Source organism: Ambystoma mexicanum, chromosome 7q, assembly GCF_040938575.1.
Source record: "Ambystoma mexicanum isolate Mex_15411 chromosome 7q, UKY_AmexF1_1, whole genome shotgun sequence".
NCBI classification, from domain to species: Eukaryota; Metazoa; Chordata; class Amphibia; order Caudata; family Ambystomatidae; genus Ambystoma; species Ambystoma mexicanum.
The window spans coordinates 594,396,834-594,413,231 of NC_090941.1; positions in this window are offsets into that span (position 1 = coordinate 594,396,834).

Here is a 16,398-nt window from a genome sequence, read left to right on the forward strand (position 1 = left end):
AAACCAGAATGTATCTGGACACACTCCTGCAGGAGTAAGCTGCAGGGGAGGGGAGGGGCAGTAGGGTAGAATAATCAAGCAAGACAGGCAACACAGGTGTCTGGGAAGGGGGGGCACAAGGAAACATCACAGGGGGGACAAAAGGGGGTGGGGATGGCCTGTGGGGACAGAGGGAGTAAAGACATGTTGCTGCATGCTTACCTGCTGCCAGAGCAGGGGGTCGGGCCCTGGGTCCTCCTGGTCCAAACAGGAATTGCCCTTTTCTTCGTCTGCCCTTTTCTTCAGATGGCTGGGCCATAGACACCCTTGATCTAAGAGTTAAGAGCAGGAAGGAAGAGACAGGGCTAAGAAGGCGGTTGGTGCTTAGGCCAGGTGACCTAGATCCACTTGCAGCTGCTACCCATCTGCAAAGGAAAAGAGGCTGGAGGGCTCCGTGAGTAGGGAAAAAGAGCGGCAACCAGGAAGGCACCAGGTGGGCAGGGCTTGTTAAGTGGTGGAAAAGAGAGGCAGCCAGGGAGGTACCAGGTGGGTGGAGCTTGCTAATTGGGGGAAAAGAGCGGCAGCCAGGAAGGCACCAGGTGGGTGGGGCTTAGGCCTGGTGACCTAGATCCACTTGCACCTGCTCCCCATCTGCAAAGGAAAAGAGGCTGGATGGCTCCTTAAGTAGGGAAAAAGAGTGGCAACCAGGAAGGCACCAGGTCAGCGGGGCTTGCTAAGTTGGGGAGAACAGCAGAAGCCAGGAAGGCACCATGTGGGTGGGGCTTAGGCCAGGTGACCTAGATCCACTTGCACCTGCTCCGCATCTGCAAATAAAAGGAGGCTGGAGGGCTCCTTAAGTAGGGAAAAAAACTGACAACTAGGAAAGCACCAGGTGGGCAGGGATTGCGAAGTGGGGGAAAAGAGCAGCAGCCAGGAAGGCACCAGGTCCGTGGGGCTTTCTAAGTAGGAGGAAAGAGCGGCAGCAAGGAAGGCAGCAGGTGTGTGGGGCTTAGGAGAGGTGACCTAGATCCACTTGCACCTGCTCCCCATCTGCAAAGGAAAGGAGGCTGGAGGGCTCCTTAAGTAGGGAAAAAGAGCAGCAACCAGGAAGGAACCACTTTGGTGGGGCTTGCTAAGTGGTGGAAAAGAGCAGCAGCCAGGAAGGCACCATGTGTGTGGGGCTTAGGCCAGGTGACCTAGATCCACTTGCACCTGGTCCCCATCTGCAAAGGAAAAGAGGCTGGAGGGCTCCTTAAGTAGGGAAAAAAGAGCGGCAACCATGAAGGCACCAGGTGGGAAGGGCTTGATAAGTGGGGGAAAAGAGCAGCAGTCAGGAAGGCACCAGGTGGACGGGCCTTAGGCCAGGTGACCTAGATCCACTTGAACCTGCTCCCCATCTGAAAAGGAAAAAAGGCTGGAGGTCTCCTTAAGCAGTAAAAAAGAGAGGTGACCAGGAAGCCGCCATGTGGGCGGGGCTTGCTATGTGGGGAAAAGAGCAGCAGCCAGGAAGGTACCATGTGGGTGGGGCTTAGGCCAGGTGACCTAGATCCACTTGCACCTGCTCCCCATCTGCAAAGGAAAAGAGGCTGGAGGGCTCCTTAAGTAGGGAAAAAGAGCGTCAACCAGGAAGACACCAGGTGGGTGGAGCTTGCTAAGTGGGGGAAAAGACCAGCAACCAGGAAGGCACCAAATAGGTGGGGCTTGCTAAGTGGGGGAAAAGAGTGGTAGCCAGGAAGGCACCAGGTGGGCGGGGCTTAGTTCAGGTGACCTAGAACCACTTGTACCTGCTCCCCATCTGCAAAGGAAAAGAGGCTGGAGGGCTCCTTAAGTAGGGAAAAAGAGCAGCAACCAGGAAGGTACCAGTTGGGCATTGATTGCTAAGTGGGGGAAAAGAGCAGCAGCCAGGAAGGCACCAGGTGGGTGGGGCTTGCTAAGTGGGGGAAAAGAGCGGCAGCCAGGAAGGCAGCAGGTGGGTGGGGTTTAGGCCAGGTGACCTAGATCCACTTGCACCTGCTCCCCAACTGCAAAGGTAAAGAGGCTGCAGGGCTCCTTAAGTAGGGAAAAAGAGCAGCAACCAGGAAGGCACCAGGTCAGCGGGGCTTGCTAAGTTGGGGAGAACAGCGGAAGCCAGGAAGGCACCATGTGGGTGGGGCTTAGGCCAGGTGACCTAGATCCACTTGCATCTGCTCCCCATCTGCAAAGGAAAATAGGCTGGAGGGCTCCTTAAGTAGGGAAAAAGAGTGTCAACCAGGAAGACACCAGGTGGGTGGAGCTTGCTAAGTGGGGGAAAAGACCAGCAACCAGGAAGGTACCAAATAGGTGGGGCTTGCTAAGTGGGGGAAAAGAGTGGTAGCCAGGAAGGCACTAGGTGGGCGGGGCTTCGTTCAGGTGACCTAGAACCACTTGTACCTGCTCCCCATCTGCAAAGGAAAAGAGGCTGGAGGGCTCCTTAAGTAGGGAAAAAGAGCGGCAACCAGGAAGGCACCTGGTGGCCAGGGCTTGCTAAGTGGGGGAAAACAGCGGCAGCCAAGAAGGCACAAGGTGGGCGGGGCTTAGGCCAGGTGACATAGATCCACTTGCACCTGCTCCCCATCTGCAAAGGAAAAGAGGCTGGAGGGCTCCTTAAGTAGGGAAAAAGAGCAGCAACCAGGAAGGTAACAGTTGGGCATTGATTGCTAAGTGGGGGAAAAGAGCAGCAGCCAGGAAGGCACCAGGTGGGTGGGGCTTGCTAAGTGGGGGAAAAGAGCGGCAGCCAGGAAGGCAGCAGGTGGGTGGGGTTTAGGCCAGGTGACCTAGATCCGCTTGCACCTGCTCCCCAACTGCAAAGGTAAAGAGGCTGGAGGGCTCCTTAAGTAGGGAAAAAGAGCAGCAACCAGGAAGGCACCAGGTCAGCGGGGCTTGCTAAGTTGGGGAGAACAGCGGAAGCCAGGAAGGCACCATGTGGGTGGGGCTTAGGCCAGGTGACCCAGATCCACTTGCATCTGCTCCCCATCTGCAAAGGAAAATAGGCTGGAGGGCTCCTTAAGTAGGGAAAAAGAGTGTCAACCAGGAAGACACCAGGTGGGTGGAGCTTGCTAAGTGGGGGAAAAGACCAGCAACCAGGAAGGCACCAAATAGGTGGGGTTTGCTAAGTGGGGGAAAAGAGTGGTAGCCAGGAAGGCACCAGGTGGGCGGGGCTTAGTTCAGGTGACCTAGAACCACTTGTACCTGCTCCCCACCTGCAAAGGAAAAGAGGCTGGAGGGCTCCTTAAGTAGGGAAAAAGAGCGACAACCAGGAAGGCACCAGGTGGACAGGGCTTGCTAAGTGTGGGAAAAGAGCTGCAGCCAGGAAGGCACCAGGTGGGCAGGGCTTAGGCCAGGTGACCTAGATCCACTTGCACCTGCTCCCCATCTGCAAAGGAAAAGAAGCTGGAGGTCTCCTTAAGTAGGGAAAAAGAGCAGCAACCAGGAAGGCACCAGGTGGGCAGGGTTTAGGCCAGGTGACCTAGATCCACTTACACCTGCTCTCCATCTGTAAAGGAAAAGAGGCTGGAGGGCTCCTTAAGCGGATAAAAAGAGAGGCGATTAGGAAGCTGCCACGTAGGCAGGGTTTGCTATGTGGGGAAAAGAGCGGCAGCCAGGTAGGCACAAGGTGGGCGGGGATTTGGCCAGTTGACCTAGATCCACTTATACCTGCTCCCCATCTGCAAAGGAAAAGAAGCTGGAGGGCTCCTTAAGTAGGGAAAAAGAGCAGCAACCAGGAAGGCACCTGGTGAGCAGGGATTGCTAAGTGGTGGAAAAGAGCGGCAGCCAGGAAGGCACCATATGGGTGGGGCTTAGGCCATTTGACCTAGACCCACTCTCACCTGCACCCATCTGCAAAGGAAAAGAGGCTGGAGGGCTCCTTAAGTAGGGAAAAAGAGCGGCAACCAGGAAGGCGCGAGTGGGCGGTGGTTGCTAAGTGGGGGAAAAGAGCAGCAGCCAGGAAACACCAGTTGGGCGGTGCTTGCTAAGTGGGGGAAAAGAGCGGCAGCCAGGATGGCAACAGGTGGGTGGGGCTTAGGCCAGGTGACCTAGATCCACTTGCACCTGCTCCCCATCTGCAAAGGAAAAGAGGCTGGAGGGCTCCTTAAGTAGGGAAAAAGAGCAGCAACCAAGAAGGCACCATGTCAAAGGGGCTTGTTAAATGGGAGAGAAGAGCGGAAGCTAGGAAGGCACCATGTGGGTGGGGCTTGGGCCAGGTGACCTAGATCCACTTGCATCTGCTTCCCATCTGCAAAGGAAAATAGGCTGAAGGGCTCCTTACATAGGGAAAAAGAGCTGCAACCAGGAAGGCACCAGGTGGGCGGGGCTTGCTAAGTGGGGAAAAGACCAGCAGCCAGGAAGATCACCAATTGAGTGGGGCTTGCTAGGTGGGGGAAAAGAGCTGCAGCCAGGAAGGCACCAGGTGGGCGGGGCGTAGGCCAGGTGACCTAGATCCACTTGTACCTGCTCCCCATCTGCAAAGGAAAAGAGTCTGTAGGGCTCCTTAAGTAGGGAAAAAGAGCAGCAGCCAGGAAACACCAGGTGGGCGGGGCTTGCTAAGTGGGGGAAAAGAGCGGCAGCCAGGAAGGCAGCAGGTGGGTGGGGCTTAGGCCAGGTGACCTAGATCCACTTGCACCTGCTCCCCATCTGCAAAGGAAAAGAGGCTGGAGGGCTCCTTAAGTAGGGAAAAAGAGCAGCAACCAGGAAGGCACCATGTCAGTGGGGCTTGTTAAATGGGAGAGAAGAGCGGAAGCTAGGAAGGCACCATGTGGGTGGGGCTTAGGCCAGGTGACCTAGATCCACTTGCATCTGCTTCCCATCTGCAAAGGAAAATAGGCTGAAGGGCTCCTTACGTAGGGAAAAAGAGCTGCAACCAGGAAGGCACCAGGTGGGCGGGGCTTGCTAAGTGGGGGAAAAGACCAGCAGCCAGGAAGATCACCAATTGGGTGGGGCTTGCTAGGTGGGGGAAAAGAGCTGCAGCCAGGAAGGCACCAGGTGGGCGGGGCTTAGGCCAGGTGACCTAGATCCACTTGTACCTGCTCCCCATCTTCAAAGGAAAAGAGTCTGTAGGGCTCCTTAAGTAGGGAAAAAGAGCAGCAGCCAGGAAACACCAGGTGGGCGGGGCTTGCTAAGTGGGGGAAAAGAGCGGCTGCCAGGAAGGCACCAGGTGGGCGGGGCTTAGGCCAGGTGACCTAGATCCACTTGCACCTGCTCTCCATCTGCAAAGGAAAAGAGGCTGGAGGGCTCCTTAAGTAGGGAAAAAGAGAGGGGACCAGGAAGCTGCCACGTGAGCGGGGCTTGCTATGTGGGGAAAAGAACGGCAGCCAGGAAGGTACCAGGTGGGTGGGGCTAAGGCCAGGTGACCTAGATCAACTTACACTTGATCCCCATCTGCATAGGAAAAGAGGCTGGAGGGCTCCTTATGTAGGGAAAAAGAGCAGCAATCAGGAAGGCACCAGTTGGGCAGGGCTTGCTAAGTGGGGGAAAAGAGCAGCAATCAGCAAGGCACCTTGTGGTTGGGGCTTAGGCCAGGTGAACTAGATCCACTTAAATCTGCTCCCCATCTGCATTCATGAAGATGATACCACAGAGGTGTGGGTTGGGATGATATGTGCTTGTCACAGGGGCACATTATGGGGTCTTGCACTGTGCACATATTTGGTTAGTGACAACCCTGCATACAAGTACTTGCACTGCTGTGAAGCCCAGTAGAAAGTGTGTGTACTGGCACACAAACATGTGCCACTCATGGGAACCACAGTGCCACCTCCATGAATGCAGATTATGTGAGAAAAGTGTACAAGGAAGCATACATGCATTGGACATCAATATCTGACAACTGCATCCAACTGTTCTACTACATGTATATGGGTTGGTCAACCATAATAGTCCACACATGTGATGCACACAAATGCCACTCCCCAGATGTGTCCTCATAGGTCTCCAGGCATCCCACGCCTTGCACCTGGTCACTGCAAATGAGCTGATTTGTAGCTTCTTCAATTAGAGTCAGCTGCTCCGCCTCTGCTGGCCCCCCGCCAGCGGCTAGTGCACAAGCCAGGTTGTCTCACAGCTTCTGCTTGGTCCATCGCGTGAGATTGTTATTCCACTTTTGGACCTATTTAGCAGTGCGCCTTTCCACACCATAGGCATTGATGAGTCCCGTCACATGCCACCAATGCGCCATTCGGTGCACATGAGTATTGGTGTTGCCTGCAAATTGGAATATCTCATTATGAGGATCTGTCACATAGTCTATGAGGATTTGAAGTTCCTCATCAGTGAAGTGATTCTTCTTCTGTGGACCCTTATCCTGTGCTGAGTCTTGCGGTGGAGCCTCTTTCTGCTCTGCAGGGCTTCCCCTCTTGGACCTAGTGGCCCTGGGTGGTGTTGGTTCACCTGTCAGCCTCCAACCATATCCATGTACAGGTGCCGGGTCACCCGTGGGCTGAGGTACACCACATCTTCCTGGGGCTTTGGCACATGTATCTTTACCACGTTACCGTCTTCTCCCTTTCCCTTTTGGGGCTTTACCACTCATGGTGCAGGAGAAATGGATGAATGGAATGCACACCAATATACTGTTCAGAGCAAAATAAGGAAGGGAACAGTCTACAAGAAGTACTATGTAGATGCGTGGTCCAGAAAGGCTCCAATGCACCCCAAAAGCAAAAATATGTGGTACGCAATACGCAGAAGCACCCCAATGAAAAATATGGTATGCGATACCCAGAAAGCTTCCAAAAATGAAAACAAAGCGGTACGCAATAAGTAGTGGCACCCTGAAATGCCTCTGCGATACACTGTAGGCCTCGAAATTGACAAAAATACATGTGCATGTACAGAGGCAACCCCCAAAATGACAAAAGTGGTACGCATTACTTGAAGGAAATGCCTTGTGTAACACCTCCAAATGCAAAACTTGTCCATCTTCCTACCTTCTCGCATACAACCAGTGATGCGCGTTGCACCCCTTAAATATCAATCACTGTCATTGGCGTGAGCTGTGTAGGCATGTTGCAGGCAGCATGTGGCACATAACGTATGCACTAAGGGCCTTTAGTCTGTTCTCTGCTGCCTCAGATGAGAGGTGCACACCAAAGTTCCTGCTGTCTGTGTTCCATCGCTTTTGCATTCTCCAGCCCTTCATTGCCTCAAACACTGAACATCTGATGTTGCCTGATTTTGTGTAAGTTCCTGCTGCCTACCAGCTCTTTCTTGGAGTGCCAGCTGTTCTGCAATTTCCTGATCTCCTGTGTTGGGCCTGTGACCGTCTCATCTGGAATTTAGAATTTCCACCTCTCCCTACCAACTCCACCACAGCTCCACAGTACTCATCCAGGCCCAGAGAAGCCACTCCTGCCTCAGAGGTTGCCATGTTGGAACATCAACCTCTTCTAGAGAGAGTAGCACCCCCACATCAGTGAGGCAGAGGGCTGTCAACGTCACCTGCACCACAGTTGACATCCTGGCGGATCGTCGGGTCCTGGGTGCCTATTATGCCCTCTTCAACCTTGCATTGCAGCTGAGCAACGACAGACATCACCAGATCCTGGAAGAGATAGCAACTGCCATCAACACAGAGATGGTGACAAACCATCCACTGAAGATTGTGAAAAAGTGATGGGACAACCTCAGGACCCGTAGCCATGCAAAGGCAGAGAAAGGCCTCGCGGCAGACCCCACCGTGGAGGTGTACCCTGCAGGCTGCCACCAGTTTTCACAAAACCAGCTGTGGGCCCTTGAGAGGTTCTACCTGGAACTTCTCTCCCAGATCTGTGAGTGGCAAAGACATCTGGAAGCTGCTGGTGAGTATCCATGTGGAGCATTGCTCCACAGTGTATGTGTGGCATGCATGATTGCAGGTGGCCCATTCTGTAAACAGCATGTGTGTTGCTGTGAGATGTAGCAGCACATAGCCTCATGCCAAAGTTGGGCGTATGTGGTGGCAGACATACATTTCTGGTATTATGCATTTGTATATGCACTATTTGTCCTTTGCGACGTGTTGAACTCTGGGACATGCTATAGGAGATAATGGGCCAAGTGTAGAGGCATTACTGATGCAGGCTTACAATGTTGTGGACATGTGAGGGACATGCACACAGGACACCTCTATGTGTAGCACATTGCTAAGTGGATTGGGTGGGTACAGTACTTGAGGGGGCTGCCTGGGGTACTCTCAGAGATCCGGGAGGCTGGTGGGTGGTGCCAGAACTTGAGGGCCTGCCTTGGGGTTGTGGAAAAGGTAACAGGGTGTTTGGAGGGCGGTCTACTGTCAGGGGAATACATGGAGTTGTGGTGGAGGTGAGGGTGCTGGTGGGTGGTGTTGGGACTTGAGGGGGCTGCTATGACTTAGGTTTGTGGGCCAGCAATTTGAGTGCCATGTGAGTAGGGGAGATGGTCTGCAGTTTTGCTGGGGTGCAGCCTTGACTTATGGGGAACCTCACACAGTTTTGCTGGGGTGCAGCTTTGAGTTACGGGTGGACCGTGCACACATATTTGCATGGGTGCAGCCTTTACTTATGGGAACCTTGTATGCAGTTTCAAAGGGGTGCAGCCTGGAGTTAGGGAGGACCGCCCACACACTTTTGCACGGATGCAGACTATAGTTACAGGGGACCAGCCACGAAGTTTCGCTGGGGTGCAGCTTTGACATACGGAGGGACCACATGCACTTTTGCAGGGATGCAGCCTTGACTTATGGGGGACTGCACATGCAGATTTTCACAAATCCAGCTTTAACTTATGGGGAACCGCAAGCAGTTTCGCTGGGGTGCAGCCTTCACTTACAAGCACAAGCAGTTTCCCCAGGGTGCTGGATGGTGGGGCAAAGGTAGCCGCAAATACGCGCAATGCACAAAAATACTTTTGCGTGCAAAGTTGTTTTACGCACAAAGTACTTTGCAGGGTCTTTGCACTTTTTATATGAATCGGCCTCTAAGTATTCCAAAAGTGCTGACCCTTATTCTACGCATCATGGGCAGGTGCCCTCCGGGAAAGTCTATAATGTTAATACTGTGTAATGCTACTGACCCACTTTAGTTGCTTAACAAGAGTTGATCAATTTCTTGTTTAAAAAAAAGTGCAGGAAACAGAAAGCATTGAAAAGGAATGATACCATTGGTATAACAACAATTACATCATACACAGCCTGACCCATAAAGAAAGCATAAGGGTGTAACATCAGTTAATATTCTCTTAAGAGGAAAATTTATGGTCAGATGTATTGTTTCTTGAACTGTTGTAATGCGTCTCCCACAGATAACGACTATTCAAATGCAAAACCTTGTTTTTTCAGCACTGGGCTTGTAACACAAACGAGTCACTCCTAGCAGCTCCAATACAATCTGAAGTGGTTTCAAGCTGGAACGTACAGAATAAAATGTTATCAGCAGAACCCAACAGTCAATTATATCTGTATCGCCTGCACTTTTATCCCGATTCTGGCAAATATGCTCATGGAATGTAAGTAAGATACGCATGAACAGGTGGGACAAGGTGCCCCCATGCCATGTTACAGCCTTGACGAAAAAGTGTAACCCATTTGAATGGAGACAACCTGTGGTTCCCAGTGCAGCCGCCATGTATTTGAAGAATTGTCAGATAGCCTATGACAATCGTGCTTTGAATCTCTGTTGAGGCGTTTTTAGCCAATCAGCTTAATACCGTCTCAATGTACTAAGTGATAGCCACCAATGGCACACACTAAGCCTCACCTGATCCAGCACAATACAGAGAAGACTATTGTTTGACACTCTCCAAGTCTGGAGGTCTGTGCAAATATCAACAATCAAGAAACGAGTGGCTCAAGACTAGAGTCCAGTATTCTTTAAACAAAGCACATTAGGCATTAATAATGAATCTAAGACAGCAAATCTTTTTAAAATGTATTTCCTTTCAGGCTTGAGTACTGAATTAATGTGGCCTCATACATGTGCCTCTAACAAAGCATTCCACTGACAGTCTATTGCACAGTTTATAATAATATATTGGTGAACATACTTTAAAATAATAAAAGAAGACCGAAATCAAACTTGTGCCCAGGGGGCCTCACATGTTAGCTTTTAGACGGACAAGGCTTGTTGCTTTAACACCCCATACGATGGGAAAGTGCACAGTATAAAAGACTAACAGCACAACATAACAAAGTGGAATAGTTAAGTCCACAGACATCCGGGTCCCAGCGTGTGGCCAAGCAGGAATGGCAATCTATGTGATATTCTGCACTCCCTATTTCTGCATCTAATTTATACTGCATTTACGTTGAAACACCCCATTTGTCACCTGGGACTTTTGCCTTTCACACAGTGTTCTTAATTTGGCTACTATTGTTTCCTTAAATACATTAATCTACTCCCAAGCAAAGAAAGCCAACATGGTGCATGCAAGGGGTCATTTGAGCACATCTGAAATCCATCACACAACCGTACACTGCAATTACCAATATTTTATATTAAACCTACCTTCAAGTACATTCTCCCCTCTCTACGGCTACTTTTGAACGTATGCTTCCCTTTCTGAACAATACTCTCACATTTCAAGCTTACTGGCGCATCATATTCCAAAACCTTCACAAACATGAACAATTTCTATGTTATCAACTAGAGTGTGTATTTTTGCTGTTTGTCTTTAATGTGCTGCTCCCTTTTATTCTTCCTCCACTACCTATCCCTTTCTCTTTCCTCACACAGTGGCACCTGGAATTACCTCGCAGTGGCATAATACTCCACTTTTCAGAGATGTTTATGTGCTCCGAGGCTAACAAAATGGTGATCTGGTACATTATAAAAACTCTGTAAAAAACATAGTCCACTCTAGGCCTTCTGGCAGCTAGCCAGGTAAGGCCAGATATTTTCCTTCTCGAGTCTGGCAGGTCATGGTAACAGCTAACAAGCAATCTGGCCTCGATATGTTTAGTTTACAGTGGAGCTCAGCTAATCCCACCTGGCAACCACTCACTGACTAATTTCAGTACTGCTTCAAAGCACTATAACCTGCCCTCATGGGTTATATGCTCAGTCTCAGTAGCAGAATGAGTGAGACCTTTTCCTGATCAGCTGTATTCCCTGACCTTTCTGCATTGACTCCACATACATTGAAACTATCACAGACTTCGGTCCTTCCTTTCAGCTACACTGTGGTAATTGACACATCTCTTATGCTGTTTAGTAGGTGCTCCACCTTCATCCCACTTCTCCTTCTATCCCCTTTGCCACTACTCTGCACATTACTACCTAAAAACCTCTGATGGAGGCCCACCACTGTGGTAGTAAGTGGTGCAGAATAAATGCTGAGTAACATTTGCATTCCATCACGTGAAAATGTCCTGGGGTAACCAATCCACTGAAAGAGAGGTTAAGGGCATTAGGCCTTCCCTGGCCTGCCCGAGACCCTGGGGCACAGCTTGGATACTCCTTTATGGCGTACTTACTCCTCTTCTGTCTGTTGCAGCCCTCTGAACCGTGTGTTTTACCTATGCTTTGCAGCATGCAGCAGGCGCTCAATCCACTAAGATGCAAATTCTAAGGAAACATGTTGGGGCTAAAGAATAAACTATTTGACACATATTCTTCCATACACTGTAAATCACTTTTGCTTTCAAATGATTATATTTGCATCAGTTGTCAGCTTGCTTTGTTCACCAGCACATAATTGGCCACCGAATGTTCGCCCATGGGGTTGGGCCTTGCACCTCCAAGATGAAAACCAATACCAGTTAGCCTCAGGGTGGAAAGGAGCAGAGGTGTCAAGGGTTGTTTCTTCTTAGTTGAGCTATTCAATGATTCTTGATTTCACAGCCAACACAGGAGCATTCCAAAAAAAATCATGGAGAGGGGTGAGTCTGGAGAAGGGTGTGTGTGTGTCTGTGTTTTTGGATGTTTGAGTGTGTGTGCGTGTGTGGTTTAGAGTGTATGCCGCAACACATTATGCAACATGGTTCTGTTAACATCGAAGTGTTTTGGTGCCATGCATCTTTCCCAGAAATGTTAAATTGAAATAGTTTTTTTTAAATGTACACATTCCTTCTACATTTATGAGGGTGTTTCCCATTTGCGCCTCTGCCCCCCTTCACACACGTACTCGTGGACCTGCACTTCTTCCCGTCTTTTTCTTTCTTTTAAATTCTTCCTTGCACATTTGTATTGTGTTTATTGTTTATAAGTGAGTGTCTTCATTAAATTTATTTGAATATTTATTTACCCCCTCCACCCTCTTCAGTTTTTGGACATAATGGCAGCTGTGTCATACTAACACACTATGTTGTGTTGTGTCATGTTACATTATTGGTCTCATTACGACTCCGGCGCTGGACCATGGTGCTATTAGCTATAAGCAACATGGTGCTATTAGCTATTAGCATCATGGTGCTATTAGCACCATGGTCCATGCCGGAGTCCGGCATGGTGGATGGTGGAATTACCGCCCCATTCCAAGGTGAGTGGGGCGGTAATTCCCCATTCACCATTTGCCCTTCCACATTCCCATTTTTGCCCCATAGGGCATAATGGGGATGGGGAAGGCGCTAATTACGGCACCGTAAATTACGGTGCCGTAATTAGCACAAAGGTCACTTAGCGCCTTGGACTTTAACGCCTGCAAAAAGCAGGCGTTAAAGTGTGAATCAGGCATTAAGGGTTAACGGCGCCGACGGCGCTGTTAAACCCTTAACGCCTGACTTGTAATGAGGGCCTATGTGATTTATTTGTTATTTCACATCACATCAATGGCATGTTCTTTTATACAAGGCCAATAAGGAAAGTGAGACGAGTGGAAGGTGGAATACAGCACTCCATAAATACACACATCAATCAATGATCCATGTTAGGAGCTCTTGGTTAATGAAAATGGCCACAATGCCCACAGCAGACCTTTTAATGGATGCTGTTAAGCAAATTATATAACCATTCTGATGCCAATTCCCCTTTTCCCATCTTTTAACAGAGCAACATAACAGCAGCTCTGGTTGAACAGGGAATGCTATGGATTATTCTGATTATCTCACAGAAAAGGCCAAGAGGAATCTAACATCTGACACCTTTAACACCATCGTGGTGCAAGAAGCTAAGTAAACATACCAAGCTAATCCGCCGCTCTCTGGTTGTACCCTGAGCGGGTTTCATAAGTTATATTTGTTCAGAATTAAGGTATTTATGTATTACTTGCTGTTCCTTGTAAATTAACATAGAAATTACTCAGAGTCATTCAACTTAAACGTTATCTGTATTTAGATTGAGTTCAATAATATGTCCTTAGTGAGGCAAAAATCAGCATATCCACAGTTGAAGTGCAAGTGATTTGAACCCGGCACTTCAATTAAGTCAGTGCCTAGCGTGTGATGCACAGCTGAAACCCTTAATTAATTATTTGGGTCTATAAGTTCTTTTATTTCTGAACGATGTACCACTTATGTCACGCCCCTCTCTTTGAATCCCCCCCGTCACACTGAACCAGGAAGCAGTCTGGTTTGCAAAGATAAAATATTTATTATGCATTGCACAATATATATCACGCTATTTTTAATGGTTATACAATAATCACCAATGAGGTGATGTCACACTAAACAATCTATTTAATCACAAGGAGCAATGATGGGAAAAATAATGCAGCACAGAAATAATACTTTTGTGTGTTTAATCAAATGGCAATGTGAATACTATTTCCCCTGCACACTACTCAATCCCCCCAATATGCAATATGAAGAGATAGAAGGCGAGAGAACAGGTTTCAGGAATGCAGAATTCAAGCAAATATATCAATCCCAATTTCCCCACAGCAAACACAGAGAGAGAAACAGGAATGATTGCAAACTTGTCAAAAATGGTTCTAAAGTTGGCTTGAATGGAATGGTAAAAACACTGAAAATGGTTTTAATTCACTGAAATTGTTGAAATACTAATGGCAGCCGCTTTGTATGGTTTCAGACAAACACTAGCAATGATATGAAAGTAAGAAGCAAGTAGAACATGTAATTTTGAGATCGGGTGCAATGAAAAGCTATTTCACACGTTATAGATTTGAGCCAAACGAAAAATGTGTAGCAAACTTTTCCGCGCGCGGTAAGTGCGATTGCGGAAAGTGCGATTGTGGAAATACTATAAGGAGTTGAGATGCAGTTTGGGTTCTTTAGAAAGCTTGGGATGTTAGCTTGAAGGAGACACTTAAATTTTGTTTCTAGCATAAAGTATGAAGAAGTCATGAACGTTTTCATGGAGGTCGTTTTTTTTCAGAAAGAGGCAAAATAGTAAAACAAGAATGCGCTTTTTAAAATACAAACAAGGTCTTTACACTAGAGATAAACTATGAAGATGCAAACTACATGACAGCTCAGCCACCAAATCAGGACGTCACCGATCAGGTGTTTGCCTGCCGAGACACTTGCCTTTCTTCAGATAAAATATATCAGCGCAAAGATGATTTTAACAATATTATTAGAGAAGGACTATAGGATAAGAGCGAGAGTTCAGGCAAGACAAAAGGATTTCTAAGAATACAGTTCTGGATACAAGATAGATTTGATTTGGATAGGGATGACTATGGCCAGTACATAGGCTAGTGACAATCCTATACTATGGATACTCACTACCAATGTTTTGAATGGAACCGTCAGGGATTCTGGTCAGGGATACTCTCTGGGACAGACTGCTGGGCACACCGGACTGGTCTGGTCAGTGATTAGCAAGTCACTCTGGACACCGCACGGCAGGAATGGACAGGATCTGCAATGGCTCTCTGGTCTGCACAGCACGGCAGCAGAGGGGGTTTAATCTGCTCTTCTGGTTATGGAGATAGTTCTTTGGCAGACAAGCAGTTACAGCACAGCCTGGCTGCTTCTTGGTTTCCCCTTTAAGTGGAGGGATGGATTCTGGAAGTTAGGCACAGCTGAAAATGGTTCAGCTATGCTCTGAGCCTTTCTGCTTGCAAAGTTTTTGGAGTCTGGAACAAGGAGTATGGATCAATCTCCTTCAAAGTGCTTCGCCAAATCTGGATGGTGGGTGGATCAGTGTGTCTTTCTAGGTCCTAAACTGTCTCTATGTATGTGTTTGATAAAGGGGTGGGTCAGCTGAATTATCCTAGGTGCACCCACTAGGTAGTCCATTGGCTAAAGTCTGCTCTCTTCCTTGATTGGAGGGGAAAACAGAATGTCATCATGATGATGTAGTTTATGAGGCTAAACATCCTCCCCTTTTGCCTTTTGCACATAAAATCTATTTTTGATATAATACATCTTTACATGTGTACAATCTTTATACCAATAACATACATATATCACATATTTTGTGGTGCAAATATTCTTCCAAGCCCCATAGCTGTGAGGTCTTGGGTCTGGATTCGACAATTTTTCACACTTTTTATCTGGGACATAACATCTGATTTGTCCACAATTTTGCACATATTGTCAGTCTAGGAAAATAGATACCACACGATTAATGGCAATGTATCATATTGGCAGAAGACCAACCGTCTCATGTACTGAATGTCAGAAATATAGACTCATAAGTTTGACCAATGTGCGGCCATTTTTGATGTAACTAGAATTGCCATTTTGTTCTCTAACGTTTGCTCATTGCTTTTTGTTCAAAACTGCTTAGCCGAAAGCTTATTCTGCTTATTCTGCTTATTCTGCTTCACTGATTACTTTGTTGTTCAAAGCGAAAGAGCAAGGCCTCGAGGCCGCGAGTTATTCGTTGAAACATAACGTAGGCAGCCCCAGAGAGGAATGCCCAATCCCCTCCCGCATGTAGCCTTGGAAGAGCACCACGGCATTTAATCATTTCACTGATGCCAGCTAGTCTCATTAATATGGTAGAAATGCTAGAAAGAAACAGCTAAAGGCTTGAATTATGCTTTTCTTACGGCCCCCCCTTTCCTAAACCCAGCAGAGCGTGCTGACTCCCAGGACACGAATAGCAAATAGGAGATAGCAAGGCCTGGAATGCGACTCTTCCCCCGTAAGCAGCTTGCTCGCAAGAACAGAAGCGCTGTGTTCTGTTCAACAAGAAATATGTCTCCAGACTTGCAATGTTGCATATTGTTGATAAAATAGATGTTCGAAGGTGTCATATTCGTCGAAATTGTCAATCATCAGACCCATTTCAAATCAACTGTACAATGGGCGTAATGAACATGTCATGACTGATTGCAGGATGTCCATTTTGTATATATGTAACTGATGTACGTTATTTGCTCTCTTGCATCCCTTGAGGTCTGGAGACACACGTCGCGGGGCGTGAGACCGAGTTGGCCAACTGAGACTATTTGCTTTGCAATAAACTCTAGCTTTTGGGAATACAACCTTGTGTGTGGCGTACCAGTTTGTGTGTGGTGATTTGCCTTGTTTCCACTACGCGAGGGTCCCCTAGGGGTCCCTTCAAGATGACGCCCGAACAGGGACCCTCCCCCACTTGTTCCATC